The 18,072-nt window shown below is 37.5% G+C and overlaps 1 long non-coding RNA gene across 1 annotated transcript; it reads left to right on the top strand.

Moving 5' to 3' along the window:
- The first annotated feature begins 309 nt into the window (after positions 1 to 309).
- Positions 310 to 13,056, top strand: LOC125244802. Its single transcript, XR_007179382.1, has 5 exons — positions 310 to 3,809; positions 3,906 to 4,042; positions 4,129 to 4,155; positions 4,445 to 4,465; positions 12,756 to 13,056. It is a non-coding gene; the product is annotated as an uncharacterized LOC125244802 (long non-coding RNA).
- The last annotated feature ends 5,016 nt before the right edge of the window (positions 13,057 to 18,072 follow it).

Genomic DNA, 18,072 nt, shown 5'->3' with positions numbered 1-18,072 from the left:
CCAATAATTCTGCCGATCTTACTACTTTGGGATCAAATAAATTTGTAGTTCTGACGACTGTTGAAACGGCTAACAGCACCACATATCCAAGATATATTATAAACTTGTTGTGAACCTTCTGAAAGCGTTTCGTTGGCCTTCCTCTGGTAGTTGTAGCTGCTGTCACCATAGACTTAAACAGGGCGCGCAGCTGTGGCCGGTCCCAAATATGGCGGCGATAGAATACAGTGACGTCACATGAAACCCATGTATTGAAGGGACTTTCGCCGCACTAGAGTGACGCTGTTTGCGTCACTGAAAAACAAATCTGATTGCAGGGTATGGTTTGGAGTTTACTCGAATCGCGGCGGAGGGCGGACTGACCATATATCTTGTAGATGATATATATCAGTCTGGCCTTGCCAGGCAAGGCCTATATGGTTGAGAAACTTAAAAATGAAATCAGAAGGCAAATTTACAGATGAAATCAACTGATGCACAAACTGTTTTTAAAGCAACCAGTTTAATCACTCGAGGATACAGATACGCTTTCTGAAATTGTAAAATATTGCATTAAGTGCTGATTTTGTAGTTTTACACATACTGAAATTATTGCAAATGAGTTTTTGAATTGTTTAAACCAAACGGAAACATGTGAAGCCCACGGATGATTTCATGAAACCTGGCTCTAGCAGCAGCGCCTCCAGCTCCAGAACCTCTGCTTCCTCCTCCAGCTGTGACCTGCAGATCGCACGGGACACCTGCGGCTTCTGCCGAAACAACGGAGAGGGTTAGTTCAGAAAACTTTGCCTTGTACAATTGTGATAGAGGTTAAACAGACTTTATAAGCAGGTACAATGTCAGCCACTCCACCTTGGGTCTTGATCACCCTGCACAGGTTCATTTTGTGATGATCAATCAGACTGACCAAATCAGAATGAAGTATTTCAGAGTTGTGTAAAAGGTTATAATATGTTTTTATGAAGGGACAATAGGTGATATGTTTTAAAATTAAATATATTCCTTTAGTTTGGGAATGTTATCCACTGTTTGTTCTACAGATTAACCCAGTGAGCTGCAGTACAGCGACATTTTATTTATTACCACTGGCTTGAAAACCCTGCCACATCTAGGACTGAGACCGCACCAAAACATTCACTTCCATCACAGCACTGACGAGAATGAGATGTTGTCACAACTTCCTAAAGCAAATACGTGTTGCCAAAGCTTTGGGATTTGCTTTTTTTAAAAAAACATTGAAAGGATCTGTCTTTTTTTCCCTAGTTATAAATCTCTTTAAATGGTACAGTTTTATGGGTTCATGTAATATATGCGATAAATACATCTCAATCTCAAACTAAACTAAATGATATTCTGAAACAAAAAGTGTTTACTTGTCCAGTTTATAATATAAAAAGATGAATGAGTACATACAAGTACATGTGAACATGCCATATATTCAAGAGGACATTCTGTAATCGCAAACTGGCATAAAATCTATTACTAAAAGATAGCGGTTGCTGTCATTGGTAAGTGGGTTACATACAGCTTGTAAATGAGTCGCATTGTCAGGATTTAATGTGAGGTTACTTTCTGTAACTTTTATTTGCTCATTATCTTCCCCAACTACAGGCCCATCATAATCGATACCATAGTCCTCAGTTTCCTCCTGTGAGATTTGTATGGTGAATGGTGGTTCCACTGGTGGCCCATAGGTGGACTTCACTTGTGGAGATTCAGTGTTCCATATACTGGAAAAGTTGCTTACAGAACCCTGACACAACCCTATTGACATCAGCCCAACAGGCATAATCAATTCTCTAATTATGGACGCTTCGGCCCACTAAAACTCCCTCTTTCACTTCTACAATTGTTTATCATGTACCTGGCCATTTCAATGCTCTCACTACCTCTATCTCCTCTGACTCTGTGAGGCAAACCAAATCTTGCCACACCCTGCTAAAAAAAAAAAGCTTAGTACTGTATATGCTCTATCTAACAGTCCGGCTATAGCCATCAATGCCCATGGAACACAAAACTCCATGCAATTAATTTGTGGTTTGAATCAATGTGCCTACGAAAAAAAGAAAAGAAGGATTTGTACAAACTGTCATGTTTGTGTTCAGCATATTATGACTGATACATACCAATGTCAATGTAATACATACCAAAGATGATTTGGTCCTCGGATCATGGTGCCAACAGGGTCAACTGCTGCCGGTCGATCCCGATAAACCAGAGTTAATAAACATCGGTGGACTTGAACTTTAAAAATTGTGTGTGCTGATGTCTTTCTGTGGTTGAAACAACATACCTTCTAATGTTAATTCACGTTTATAACTGGTAGGAAGAAATGATTGGTTCACATGCCGCTTGAACTGAGATGCTACAGCGATCTGTCAAGACCAACCTGGTCTCATGACGAAAACGTACCTGTGGGCATGTTTTCGCGAGTCGCGAAATACGTACCGGTGAGTACATATCGCTGCAGTTTCGCTCTGAAATGTCCACTGAGCAGCGCCAAAAGCGTGTTTTTTTTTTTTTTTTTTTTTGCCGGAGCAGATAATAGGGTGAATGTGGTAAGTTTTTATGACGTTGCTTTTTAGACGAATCGCCGCGGTTCTCGATTTGACATTTGCGCTCCGTTGCCTTTTAAAATAACTTCCCACCGACACTACGCCTAAACCTACCCGATAGTGTTAACAAAAGCAAACGTGACGTAAGAAGCGTCCGTTTTTCAGCTCGTTTAGATCTCTCTTTGAGCTCTTTTTTTTTTTTTTTTGATTTTCCGTCAGTCGCCTTTCACGGGATTCGTACCCAGGCATGGGGGAGTCGACTCCTCGCCGTAAGTCCAACTCCGTATCGGCCGAGCTACCGAGCAAGCTTGGTCACGGTCAAAAAAAGCGAAACGCGTAGAGCCGGAAAGTCCAAAGTACGTTCGTTTACAAATCGGGCACTCCGGTCAGATGCGTTTTGAAGTCGTGACGTGATATTGCGCGAGGAGACGCCAAAACGAGTCTTTACGAATCCATAATCCGACCCCGGCCGTCGTCGAAACCGTGCGTTAAAACGAGCAAAAGCGCTTATCGACGTTTTGCCGGCCTCTAGCATTCGTTTCTGTCGGAAACGGCAGCGAGACGTACTCGTCGGTACGTAATTTTGTGTCTCGCGAAAACGTGCCCACTGGTACGTCTCTCCCATGAGACCAGGTTGGTCAATACACATTAAAGAGCTTGAATTTCTTTAAAAAAAAAATAAAAAAATTTGAAAGCTGAGACTGTTTCATACTAAACCTGCTCTGTCTAGTCTGCCAGCACATTGTCAGTGTCCTCTTTGCTTTGCAGTGTATTTGTCACTCTGTGAGAACATGGTTTGTCGGACAAAGCAAAAGAAACTAAAGGGGGACGGGTCTTTGTGAAAGGTCAATTGAACAATGTCAGCAACATCAGTATAAGCGCACTTGACATCAAAATGACACTGATTAGATATCATATTAATATTTTATATATAATATGCTACCTAAGTACACTCGCCTTGGAAGGGAATATTGCTCTTGGAGCAAAAACTGTCCAGTCTTCTACACAGTCTTTCCTTGGATCGGCTAAACATGCAGTAGATGGAAACAGTAATCCAATATATGCACATGGGTCATGCTCTTGTACGAAAATGGAGCATAGTCCCTGGTGGAGAGTGGATTTAATGGGTGTCTACAGCATAACCAAGGTTACCATCGCTAATCGTAAATGTTGTGGAAAGTTGATATCAGGTGCTCAGATCCGGATTGGCAACAGCCTGCATAGCAACGGCAACAACAATCAGCTATAAGGATTGTGCGCACTCTCTTTCTCTTATTTAGTTATTTATTCAGAGGGGAGAGAGAGATATTATTTAACTTTTCTCTTTATTTGTGTGTTTGTAATTTAAAGGGCTGCAACAATTTGGTCCATCCCAAAAGGAGGCACAGAAACGTATGAGTTTAAGCCTATTAAGGGCCGATACGTCAACATTGTTCTACCTGGGAAACGTAGAATTCTCAGTATGTGTGAGGTTGAAGTATTTTCAGGTAAGTGAGAAAACAATATTCTGTGGTTTAATTTATTCTGTAGGCCAACATATTAATATCTGAAAAACTGTTGTTGTTGTTAACAGAAAAGAAAAGTGCCACTTGTGTTCCAGGTGAGTGAACTTTTTGTAAGAATATTAATGTTACTGAAAGCACAAAATTATTAATAACAAAGACGTCAAACTTTTGATCATTTTGATTACATAGCTTACCTTAATGTGGTCACAACTCCTCCAGGCCTTCAGAGTCAGACACAATTTCTGTAATTATGACTTTGTTCAGCTTTTGCTTTGCTGGTTCAGGCAACATCTTGAATAACATTCAAGTTTGAATGAAACTGGGATAAAATGTAAATGATCTCTATACAAATTGCAGCAGATCTAATTTGTGTCTCTTCAGCAGGGTGGTGTACACCAGAGTAGGGTAAGTTACTTCAAAAAAGTAATGAATTACTAATGACTAATTACATTTTCAATGTTGTATTTATAATACGTTTAGGTAACACTTTAGAATACTGATCCTTCATTAATGAATAACTACACAGGAACAAATGAATAATGCATTATTAACACTCTAGTAACTACTATTAACTAACAATAAACTCTGATGAATGAATTAGTAAGTAATAGTGCCCAGTTGTAGTTGTTAGTTCCCTATTAGCTAATCAGTAACTACTGTTTTTTCATTCCTCCCAGAGAACTACTAAGAACTACTATATACATGTTCGTAATTAATGTGAATAATGAATAATGTATAATTAATTCTAAAGTAAAGGTCTTGGTAACCCACTAGTAATGACTGAAGTATTACTAAATACTTAAAAGAAGTCTCAAGTCTCTAACCAAATAATGCTTTTCTATTTTACAGTATTTCACAATTGCTAAAACACTAAACCCCATTCTCTGAACCCAATGCTCAGTGGCCTAAACCCATTTGTCGAATCAGTCACTTTGTAGGCAAAACCTTAAACAAGTTCAGGTAGTTAAGTTATTCGCACTTATTTCTAATGAAGTGATCAAGTCAACTGTATGAAATATAGGTCAGTTCAGAGTGCACAGGTGACACAGGTGCTGAATGATGATACCAACAATAGATGGAAACAATCTGAAAAGTAGAGGAGGAAGAGTATGTGTAAGAGGATGATGAGGAGAAAGAGCAAGGGGTGTGGAGACAAGGCTGTCAAGGCTGGATCCGGCACAGGATTTTCCCTTTGCCTGGCAAGAGACGACATTGCCTGTGATGTGGAAAATGTCCTCAACAATATTCAATAATATTCAACAATATTATTGATCTGACAGTACTGACATTATAGGATGAGAACTGAACTAAGCTAGCCTAGATGATGACATCACTGTTTTCTGCAGAACTGCTTGATAGAGGAAAATAATTACAGTAATTTACATAATAATTGATGGTTTTTACAATGTAAGTGAATCAACACTGAACTGACTTCAGCTGAACAATGACACTATTTTCTTTTAGAGCTGTACAGCCAAAATGAACCCTCTTTGCATTACTGATCATCATGTACCTGTTATCACTGTAAAGCTGCTTTGACTATACTATACTATACTATACTAGACTAGACTAGACTATACTAGACTAAACTAGACTAGTATCTGTGTAGTATAAACTGCAATTGAAATAAAGGTGACTTGACTTGATTTAGGCCGGACCCAACATGAAGACGTGATGCTGAAGCAGAATGAATCTCTCACTGACTCTGAACTTTGTTTTTTGTTTGTGTGTGTGTGTGTGTGTGTGTGTGTGTGTAATGTATCATGCTTTTCATTTAGAGTTTTCTTTGACCTTTTAGTCATTTGCATTTAGACTGCTGTATGTTTGCAGTATGTAAGTATTGAATATACAGACATTCAATACTATATAATATTGAATATAATACTGTACTTGTTGCAGTACATACAGTATACTTTAAATTCACATTACTTGTGATTTCTATACATTTTATGTAATGGCAAAATGTGTTTACTGTGTTACAATATACTTTTTTTTCTGTAACCTCATGTTGAAACTGTAGGTAACAACTGGTAAAATGTACAGTACATTTTACCAGTTGTTACCTACAGTTTATACAAACATTATGGTCATTGACCAGTGGTTGATATCTCAAACATAATACACCTAGGTCAAAAAAAAAAAACCCGTAATGATACCTACACTTAAATATTCTCTTCTCAGCCATGTCATCAATTGCGAAATCTCCTCCCATCCGTTGTCTGATTGGCATTTCGCAAAGATTCCTGGGTAGTTAAAGTGTACGGAGCCTGCATCTATGCAGGCTTCGCGGAAGACCGCTTCAAGGGTACAAAGGGGGCGCTGCTGGACACACTTCAGAGCGTTAAAATGCTGAATGGGACGGCCTACGGACTCGTAGACTTGGCGAGCACGCGCAATTTAAGTCCACGAGACCGAAAGTCCACATGAAGTGCGCCATTTGGGACAGGGCCATTGACTAGACTGTGGCGCCCGCCAAATTCTAATTTGTCCCGCCAGTCTCAAAATACGCCTGTCGCGATATTTAAATAATCGATTGACAATTGAGTCATAATGCTGCGTTCACACCGAACGCGTCTGGGGCGTCAAATTCGCGCCAGACGCGTCTAGTTGGACGCTTGAACATTTTGAAGTCAGACGCTTCGGACGCGCGTAAAATTCGCGCGTCTAAACAAAGTGTGTTCAGATGCGAATTCGCGTCATGGGAGGGGCTTTCGTCTCTTTCTGCACAGATCCTCTGAATAAACACATAATCTCGTCAGTTGGAAACCTGTAGCGGCAATTTAACTCGGTTATGCCGGCCGGCTTTTGCTAGCTAGAAAGCGGGCTAGTATCAACGGCTAAAATCATGCAAAAAGTTTTACAACTAACCAGATTGTCAGATTTCTTCGCTTATTCTCTTCCAGGCTAGGTCCTTTTTATTCCTGTCTCGATAAAAATATAATGACACATCATAGAGCTCAGGGTGGCTACACACAGCGACATCTTTGTTCTGGTCTCCACCACTGATCACATCATAAACACGTTACTACCAAAGCAGAGTCCCTGATTGGTTAACGCGCCGCGAATTTACGCCAAAGTTCAGATTTTTCAACTCGGGCGTTTGGGCGTCAGACGCTCAATTCGCGCGTCAGCCGCGTGAACGCTCAATTCGCGCCGCGCCATTCGCGCGTCAACGGCCGATTCGCGCCGCGCTAGACGCTTGATTCGCGCCTAGACGCGCGTTTACATTGACTTAACACCACCTAACACCTGCACCAATTAAGTTTTCGTGCACTATATTCAAACTCATCTGAAGCCATTCCATAGCTTCATGTGAGGACAGAAGAATATGTACATTGTTAAACTTAAGTTCAAAGAAACTCGTCTTCCCTCCACTGCAGCTGTCAATCATTCTCTGTTCAGCACTCAAACAGCGCGTCGTGTTCATTAAAAACAGTCAGCACGGTAAAACTCTCCAATATGAAAAATTCCCATTATAATACTTGATATGTAGATAAAGGGCTGTGGATTTGCATAAAATGACTTTATCTTGCTGGAGTTTATTGCCATTTCTGAATGATGTCATACTGGCTACAGATATCGCACAACACAAGGACTATGAATTGGTGTCACAAGCACAATAACTGGTATTGCAGATACACACAGGGGTTATCTTTGTGCCGTGAACTTTTCAATGCGCTGCGCAACTGCGTGCTGTGACTCCATATTGCTTCAAGCTATGGAAGCCCGTTTCTGCCACTAAAAAAAAAAAAAAAAAAAAAAAAAGATGAATTGCGACTTTTTTATCTCAGAATTCTGACTTTTTAACTCGCAATTGCGAGTTAAAAAGTCAGAATTCTGAGATAAAAAAGTCGCAATTCATCTTTTTTTTTGTGTGGCTTTTTTTTTTTTTTTTTTGGCGGAAACGGGCTTCCATATCAAGCACATCATTCTGCACCCAGGATGCGCATTAGCGTTTTTTTGTTGCTGTTTTGAAGCGTTTCATATTATCATGGTTTTGCACACTGAAAGATTATTAATAGCCTATTTTGTTCTTTCGTATTTATATCTTGTTGCCCTATTAAACAGCTGCTCAATACATTTAAAATAAAGGTATTTTAATCTTAGGTTATTATAAAAACATATGTCTTTACATTAATATATAAATCAAATATAGTTTTTTTTTTTTTTCATTTCATAAGAATGCATATAGTAATTTTAAACTTTATTAACATATTTAGATTTTATAAATTTACTGTCCAAAGTTTTTTTTCAAGAATTAGGCTAGCATACTTTTTTCTGCTGAATTATATAGTCACCTAGATCATTTATTTATTTATTTATTTATTTATTCTATGGTCAGCTTATGATTATATATTTTTATTCATTTGTTATTTTTCTCTATAATGAAGTAGTGTGTTTAGTGCATTCTGGATTGTGTTTAACAAATCAAAGAGTGGCCATTAGTTTGACAAATACAGATATATAGATACAGGCCTCCACTAATTATTCTAGAAATAAATTAATTCAACAAAGGTAACCTCTTTCGCTACATATTTTTTAATGGTTTAAATGTATACTCTACATGTTAGACCACATATGAACTATCTTTTAGCCTACTAATCTTAATTGTATGTGCAACATTGACGGAGTATTTTGAGTCTCTTTCACACTGGTAAGAAAAAAAACGCGGTGGTATTGCCGGCGAGACCTCAGAGTGTTAAGAAGGAATTACTAATTATTAGGATCAGTATACTAAAGTGAAAAGCATGATAACTCTCTAGTAAACTACTGTAGTCATTGTAAACTTTTGAGGTTTTTGTAAAGTATTGGATAGTAATAACTCAAGAGTTACTATATAAATCTAAAGTAACTACTTCTTATTTGGATAAGTATTCTAAAGTGAAGATCATAGTAACCCACTAGTAATTACTTAAGTGTTACCAAATATATCATAAGGAATTACTGTACAAAAACATACAAAAACCTCAAAAGTTTACAAAGACTTCAGTAGTTACTAGAGAGTTATCATGTTTTTCACTTTAGAATACTGATCCAAATAATTACTGTAGTAATTCCTTCTTAAGTATTTAGTAATACTTCAGTCATTACTAGTGTGTTACCAAGACCTTCACTTTAGAATTAATTATACATTATTCATCATTCATGTTAATTATGAACCTGTATATAGTAGTTCTTAGTAGTTCTCTGGGAGGAATGAAAAAACAGTAGTTACTGATTAGTTAATAGTGAACTACCACCTTTAACTGAGTACTATTACTTACTAATTCATTCATCAGAGTTACTTGTTTGTTAATAGTAGTTACTAAAGTGTTAATAATGCATTATTCATTTGTTCCTGTGTAGTTATTTATTAATGAAGGATCAGTATTCTAAAGTGTTACCTACTTTTCTAATTACTCTGCCTGAAAAGTAATTTAATTACTCAATAAGTAATTCAACTTGTTACTAATTACTACTTAAAATCCTTATAAACCTTGACCATATAGACAATAGAAAGGAAACTTTTATTAATTTAAATATGAGTCAAACTTGGAATAGTTTAACTTTATTAAAACATACTATAATAGCTACTTAAAACTTTTTAGTAACAAATAAGGATGTCGGTACCAATATCACCAAAAGTGCATAATACCCGATACCAAAGTCAATACCACGGTAAAAATATTTAAAGATACAAATAAAACAATGCTATAGGCCTATATTTTTTCAGGTAGATCTTAGTAAGTAAAAATACCACAGAAATTGAATAAATCAAATATAGAAAAACTCTGCATAGTCATAACTGTATAAATTAAATATAGATCCTTATTAAAGCTTTTCTTTTGTTGTTTTTGATTATCATTTATAATACAGTGAGCCAATAGTAGACAGTAGCATGTTTTAAAGGCTGCTGTCACTAAGACCTAATGGACGGAGACAATACGCTGTCACACATGCTGTTTACATTGAGAATATATGGCATTTTGACATAACTGTGTGTGTATTTGAGCGTTTATGTGTAATAAACCGCAAAAATCTGACACTCTCGAGAGGCGGCTATGTGTGTGTGCTTTGGCTGAGAGCGCACTGACTGAAGAGCGTCTCTCAGAGAACACACAGTTTTTCCTCCCTAGCACATAGCTTACATTTTGCCGTAATGTTCTTGCCTACCTGTGTCAAAAAAGTGAAGTAATTGGAATATTTCCATTCTGAAAAAAAAAAACAGCCACTCGCTTCTGCCGACATCTTCAGACAGTGACTACGCAGCCAACCAGTGCGCTCAATATCACTACAGCTAACGACTTTAAAGAGGCAGCGTTCACTTTTACATTTAGACGACAAATTTAGATTTTAAATTCAATATTGATTTAAACAGAATTGTTGAACTAAGTTACAGTATGTAACGCAAGTAACGGTAATTAAATTACCTAAAAAATGACCAGTAATCCCTTACTTTACTTTTTCAGTGGGTAAGTAATTTAATTACACCCAACACTGGTGTCAATGAAGAGGATATATACTCACCAACAGCTTCATTAGGTACACCTGTTCAACCGCTCATTAATGCAAATATCTAATCAGCCAATCACATGGCAGCAACTCAATGCATTTAGGCCAGGGGTGTCCAACCCTGCTCCTGGAGAGCTACGGTCCAGCAGATTTTAGTTCCAACCCTGCTCCAACACACCTGTTAGCTATTAGCTGTTATACTTTTTTGGCTAAAGGATGCAGGCTTGCTTTCCAGTGGCTTTGGCCCTGAACCATAGACTGTAAAAAAAGATGGACGACGCGACGCCGCTTCCTTCCATTGTATTGAACTGAAGCCAAAATGGGCTGATGAATGGGCGCTGACACGTTACGCAATACGTCAAAAAAAAAAAAAGGTTTGGAGCCTGGGCATGCGCAGAAGGAATCGTCAGTGGAGCCCGGAGGCGGAGTCGCGATTATGTATTTTAAATAGACTATAAAAATTATACACAATTTAAAAGTCTACCTATAAAATAATAGGCTTTTCTGTTTCTAGAGCAATAATATTTTTGAAACAGCAAGTTCAGTAGATAAAATCAATATAATATGCCACTAGAAACAACTCTAAATCGTCAGAAACGGTCCTGCCATTTTAAATCAAGTTCAACTAACGTTACAGGAGATCGATTGCTGTAATTAGAGTAGGCTATCATTAGTTTTGTCCTGCTAATTATTATTTTATACCCATAAAAATAATAAGTAACTGCCAGATAACGATCACCTGCTTTTTCCCGACATGGTTAACATTAGGCGTGTTATCTTAACTAATAACATTTATTAATTAGCTTATAACACCCATATTTAATGTTACAGAAAAAGGTTCAGTGATCCGTCAGATCCTGTAGGTCAGTTAGTACAGTTTACTGCTGAACAACTCATTTTGTTGGTGTTAAATAACAAAGAAATCGAAAATTAACAGTTAGTTAATACATCTTCAATCTCCCCTCGAAGCTCCGACGGTCCTCAGACAAGCTGTCAATCAACTGCGAATCATGCGACACGCCCCGTTTTTATAGCATCAAATTGCTTGCTAAAATCTAAATCATCACAAAAACGAACAATTGAATATATATCAGTGTGATAACAACTACCTTAAATGACCAAAACCATCTTTCAGAAAGTTTTATTTGAAGCAGAATTTATTTTTAAGTTTTCACTGAAGTCTCATTCGACTGCATTGAGAGGGCGGGGTTTATGACCTGTACTGCATCCAGCCTCCAGGGGGCGATCAAAGAGCCCGTGGCTTCACTTTTCAGAACGTATGAGACACACCCGCCCTGAACACCTTGATTAGCTGGTTCAGGTGTGTTTGATTGGGGTTGGAGCTAAAATCTGCAGGGCGTTAGCCCTCCAGGACCAGGGCTGGACACCCCTGCTTTAGGCACATTTCAAATGAGACCAGGGGCCGTATGTATACATAGTTCTGGTTTTGTGTGAGGTTCAGGTATTTTGCAGGTGAGCTAAAATTAGATGAGAACAGAAAAGGATGAAAACAAAAAAAGTTGATTGGTTGCTCCCACGTGTGTACTGTCCAATGGTATTTTACCACTCGATTGACTAATGGATAAAGAAAAGCATTTGGCAAACCGACAAAGAAAAGCAACTGGTAAATAGAGAGAAAAAAGCATTTGCCAAATTCTTTTTAAAAAGGCGATTTAAATGCGCATTTAAAATGATTTACTAATGAACTTTTTATTGTTTTATTGATCTACGTTTTAAAAAATGAATTAAATAACCCGTTTTAAATTTGTCTATTTATTTATACATTCAAAAAAAGATTTTTAAAATTTATTGTTTTATTAAACTATATTTAAAAACAGGAATTAAATAAACAACTTTAAATATTTCTATTAATTTGCCCATGTAAAAAGTGATTCATTTATATACATTTTTATGTTTAAATTATTAAATTAATTAATTGATTCTTCGTTTTATTTTTAAGTGTCACTCCTGGTCCTCCATATGTACTATGTGTAAATAAAAAAAATAAAACCGATGCACAAAAAAACAAAAACAATATCAAACACAAGTCAGCACACTTTTACATCCTCCCCAAAAATATTTCACTCATCTTCAGCTCATCATTTAAAATATTTATTCTATTTTTTTTTTTAGAAACAACAGTGTGACTTTGTGTGTTTTCGCTTGTAAATTGTCTTAATGATTTTTCTGATTTCATTGTCAGATGATGTTGGATGAGAAAGTTTAAGCACCAGAACAGAAAAAGAAAACTTCATATTCAAACTTTATTTTGCAGTGTGTAAAGTACATTTCAAATATCTTTTTTTTAAATCAACTTATTTTCAGTATATTGAAAACGCACTGTTTATGATTGTTTCAGTGTAATGTGTGCTGTGTTTCAGTGCTAAATAAATGTTTCACACTGATCTTCGAGGTATAATTCTGTGAGTATGTTTGGTGTGAGTGATCTTGCTGTAGTGCTTAACAGAGATATGGTGTTTGGGAGGAATAGTTCAGTAGCTTCACGGTGGGGGTGCAGGACGATACAAAGGTGTAAATTGCCACTGTTTCATACAAAGATTGTTGGACACATGATGATGAGTGTTTTAAACAGAGCAAGCGAAGGCAAAGTGCCCATTTCAGGATAAACGTATTGATGTGTCCAAATATGTTTTTTATTAAGCTATAAATATTGTAATGTGTATAAAGATTTTATATAAAAATGTTTAACTGAAGCGCAGTGTTACTTTTGACAGCAAATTTTGATTTAAGTCATCTAAATTGTTTTAGTTGTAGTCTAGTTTTATTTGATTAAATATAAGATTTTAGATTAGACTAAAATCTAATGGGTTTAGTTAAATCTGCTGTCGGTGACTTTTTTTTTTTGTTGTTTAAAAATGTTCCAAAATCAATTTGAGCAAGTACATAACTAGCAAGTGTTCAAAACTATCTCCTTACCTTAGCCCGATTCACAATGGTAAGCTTGAAATAATGTTTTCTAATTTCAGTGATACTGGTAGGTTTCTGTATGAAATTTGAGCACGTTGCCATTCATCTTTGTGTCCTTACATCACGTCTGTATACATAAAGAAGGAGGTACTGACAATTAAAACCAAAATTAAAGGGTATATGACCTTTCTAAAATCCAATGAGGAGAGATGGCTGGTACAGTGTACAAGAGAGAGAGCGGGTTTGAACGAGAGATGCAGTTTGCAGCTTTCTTATTGCTGCTTTTAACATTTATTTCACACCGATTTTAGTTTTTTTTAAATAAGTCATTCTTTGATTAAAACATTAAAATAGACAGTGAATACTATATGCATGAATTTTGCAATTAAATGAAATGATACGAATAAGGTAATTGTTAGGCATTAAAAAATGATTTGTTCACCTGTACGGGGTACATAAGAGGGTTTGAAAAATTAATTTTAAGGCTTTTAAGACCTTTTTAAAAACCTGCACAAATAAAATTAATACTGTATTGGGGGAGATCAGTGTTTACGGTAACATCCTAAACCATAAAATAACTGTAAAATGACAATCTACTTTACAATTCATATAGTACAAGTTGACAAAAACAAGTTCCTGTCTCTCTCATCTGGGTCAGCTGCTCTCTGGTCACACAACATTGGAAGATAACAGACATGCAGCACAGACTGCTATAACATACTTCCCAACAAATGAGAAAATACATTTTATTCATTTCATTTATATTCAACAGTGCATCAGATGTAAATGAAATGAGAGTAATGAGAGTAATCATATTAAGGGTTCTACAAACATTTGGCAATGCTGTTATTTTTGTGCATGTCACTAGTGTTTGTGGCAATAACAGATGCTGCTTGTGCAGATAAGATGATTTTCAAGAAGATTTTCTTACCTTGAATGCAACCTGCTGAAACAGAAGTGGTTGTTATTTTCCAATACTCATTTAGAAGAGAAGTCAGTACAGCCCAGACATTTCAAAAGCAGTAATCTGATTTTGCAACACATCCTCAATACATACAAACACTTATGTGTACATACCACTCATTCCACTCTTTTCAATCTGAGGTTCAACTACACAGAACCTGAGGAGGTGACAGGTAAGGATCATGCTTCAGTCCTCACTGTAAGTGAAACATGCAAATGTTTGAAAGACAGCATCAACCTGGATACAAAAAAAAAAAAAGTTGATGACTATTCTCAAGGTATAAAACTGTTATATTATTGCTAATATTTAACTGGATAACAAGCTGCAAAAGGGGCATTACTACTATATGTCATGCAGATCTGACAAGGTTCTTCTATCCCACATAGCAAATGTTTTCTGGCCCAGCTCCGGGCCACATGATCACGTTTCCGTTGGCCCAAGTACCGCAAAGAATGACGGCCCTGAAGTGGCCCAGAACTGGATTAAAGGATCACACATGGGCCATAACCGGCCCAAAACTCAGCCAGTTAATCACCCTTAACTGGCCCTGAACTGGGCCAAAACAGGTTTTATTATTGGTACCAATTCTCAGGCACATGTTAACCATATCAACACCACCCTTTAACCAGAAACCCCAAAAAATGAGCCATAACCCAGCCTAATCTTACCCAAACCATGTGAACAAATGAGTCACAAGAAAATTCAATTGTCAAAATTAGTTTGTTTATCAATATTGTACAAGCCAATAATAATATTAATAATAATAATAAAAATCACATTCAGAATTATGTATCTGGGTGAAGGCTATTTTATTTAGTACAATCAAAGCATAACATATTATTACCGCCTCGAAAAATTGCATTTAATTTCAAAATGTACCAGTCTGTCTTAAGTAATGCACAAGCCAAAAAAAAAAAAAAAAAAAAAGAGTTCTGTAACTGTGTGAACGCTATTTTAGTTGCCTGAACAGCCAACTATGTATAAATTTTTTAAATTCTAACTAAATGAATATATGAATGAATCTAGCACTGAAATGTAAACATTTATTATAAGTATTTCTCAAAAGTAACTATTTTTTAGAAACAACAGTGTGATGTCTTTATTTTGTGTTTCTCCTTGTAAATTGTTTTAATGATTTTTCTGATTTCATTGTCAGATGATGTTGGATGAGAAAGTTTAAGCACCAGAACAGAAAAAGAAAATGTCTCAGTTACATATGTAACCCTCGTTCCCTGAAGGAGGGAACGGAGGCGTACGTCAGTAGTGACCGACGAATTAGGATATCGCTAGAGAGCCCTATCAGCTTTGAGTGAACTAAAACAGGCCAATGGAGTTGGCATGCGATATTTGCATAATTCACACCGCCTCCGCCAGGTCTATATAAAAAGGAAGCAGATGTAATCGCACTGGACCGTGGGGGTAAATTGATGCCAAAACCATTGAAAATGGACAGACTAAAAGTCACAAATAGATATTACAACTTGTAAACACAAAACACAATCTACAAATAGATAAAAAATCCGCAAACAAACAGATCTTGTAAAACAAGATCTACAAATAGATACAAAGTCCTCAAACAAACTCTTTGTGATCCACAAATATAAAGCATGATTTTCAAAAAGATTAAAAATCCACAAATAAACACATCCTGATTCACAAATAGAAATCAGAGACTTGTACTTGAAAACCAGAACTTGAATGAATGTAAAGTGACTTGTTTGCAGGTTTGTAGATTGTCACATTTGTTTTCAGAATTCTGACACTATTGTTTCGCTGTTGTGACAAAATAATTCCGTAATCACTGAAAAAGAAGAGACTATGAGTCAAAAATGCATATTACAACTTGTAAACACAAAACAAGATCTACAAATAAATTTAAAATCTGCAAATGTAAAACACAATCTGTAAATAGATTCCAAATCTGCAAACAAACTCCTCATGATCCGCAAATGTAAAACAAGATCTACAAATAGATAAAAAATCTAAAAAAAGTTTTGGCACAGATATTTCGCCGTTTTTTTCCATTAAAAAATCTACAAATGCCCTCCTCACAATTTGCAAACAAACACAGTCTAACTTGTATTTTCAAACCACTGTAAAAAGACATTCTTACACATTCTGTGTAAAGCTCAGCATGCAAGTGTTGAATCTGTGTTTGCAGATCACAGGGCATTCACAGATCCCTCTGCACATGTCTACAGATCTTTTTGGCACTATCTTTCCGCAGTGTGTGACTACGATCCACACGTGTAGTCAGCCAATCAGGGGTATTGCTTCAATGTGATGTCATGCCCCCTCAATAAGCCTGTGGCGAGGGGGGCGTGGTTCAGCGAGGTCTGCAACCGGAGAGAATAGCGGGAGACGCTTGGTAAGTGAGTGGGTTGAATACAAATCACGAACACCTGTTTCTCATTCCAGTGATTGGCGCGGAGACAGGATAAAACGCCGCGAGAAGCAGGAGTGTGTGAGAGAGAGGGGTACTGCTGACTGAGCCGTGTTGAGTTACCTGGAGTGAAGCCCTTTGTGGATTGTGTATACCGAACCTGGAGTGAAGCCCTTTGTGGATGGTGTATACCGAACCTGGAGTGAAGCCCTTTGTGGATGGTGTATACCGAACCTGGAGTGAAGCCCTTTGTGGATTGTGTATACCGAACCTGGAGTGAAGCCCTTTGTGGATTGTGTATACCGAACCTGGAGTGAAGCCCTTTGTGGATTGTGTATACCGAACCTGGAGTGAAGCCCTTTGTGGATGGTGTATACCGAACCTGGAGTGAAGCCCTTTGTGGATGGTGTATACCGAACCTGGAGTGAAGCCCTTTGTGGATTGTTTATTTTCGTTGTTGTGCGCTGCACAGTCTTTCTGTTGAACCTTTTTGAAAGTCAATAAAGTCTCAGTCAGCAGTTGTTCGTCGACCCTGTCCTCTTCCTTCCCCCACTACGAACATTTACCGTTGCTGGTGTCACAGCGCTGACAGGCGGACAGAGCCTGGGCAGCGCTGGGAAAGGACAGACCGACCGACGCTCACAAGATGGGCTGTCAGGGGTAAAATCTTTGCGTGGCAGGGGCAGCTGCCACTGAGACCTGTCACTCAACCTGCCACAGATAAACACGCCTGTCACTCGACCTGCCACGGATATACGCGCCTGTCACTCGACCTGCCACGGCTATTCGGTTGTTAAGTCTGACGTCACGCGGCAGCGCTTCCAGGTCCATCTCATACCACAAGAAAACAACAAATGGTGCTAATATACACACACGATGTGGTGTAATACTACAAAAAAATTATAATCATAACCTTTATCTCCATACCAAAATTCCAGATGGCCAGACAGTGATTCATCTTTTATAAATCGTTAAAATATTAATGTCTGTGACGCTGTGAGCACGGAGACTGTTGTGTAGACTGTAAGTATTTAAAATGTTTAACTTTTTAAAATGATTTATGTTTAATATGAATAAATAGCACTCATAAACGGCCATTCTCAAGTGAAATGAGTCGAGGCTTGGACCCAGAAACGGCGTTCCTTACGTCACGACTTAACAAGCGGATACGCGCCTGTCACTCGACCTGCCACGGATAAACGCGGCTGCCCTGCGACCTGCCTCAGATAAACGCGCCTGTCACTC

This window comes from Megalobrama amblycephala, linkage group LG14 (assembly GCF_018812025.1).
Source record: "Megalobrama amblycephala isolate DHTTF-2021 linkage group LG14, ASM1881202v1, whole genome shotgun sequence".
Classification (NCBI taxonomy): Eukaryota; Metazoa; Chordata; class Actinopteri; order Cypriniformes; family Xenocyprididae; genus Megalobrama; species Megalobrama amblycephala.
Note: the sequence above shows the minus strand (reverse complement) of the source record. Positions and strands in the feature narration are given on the sequence as shown.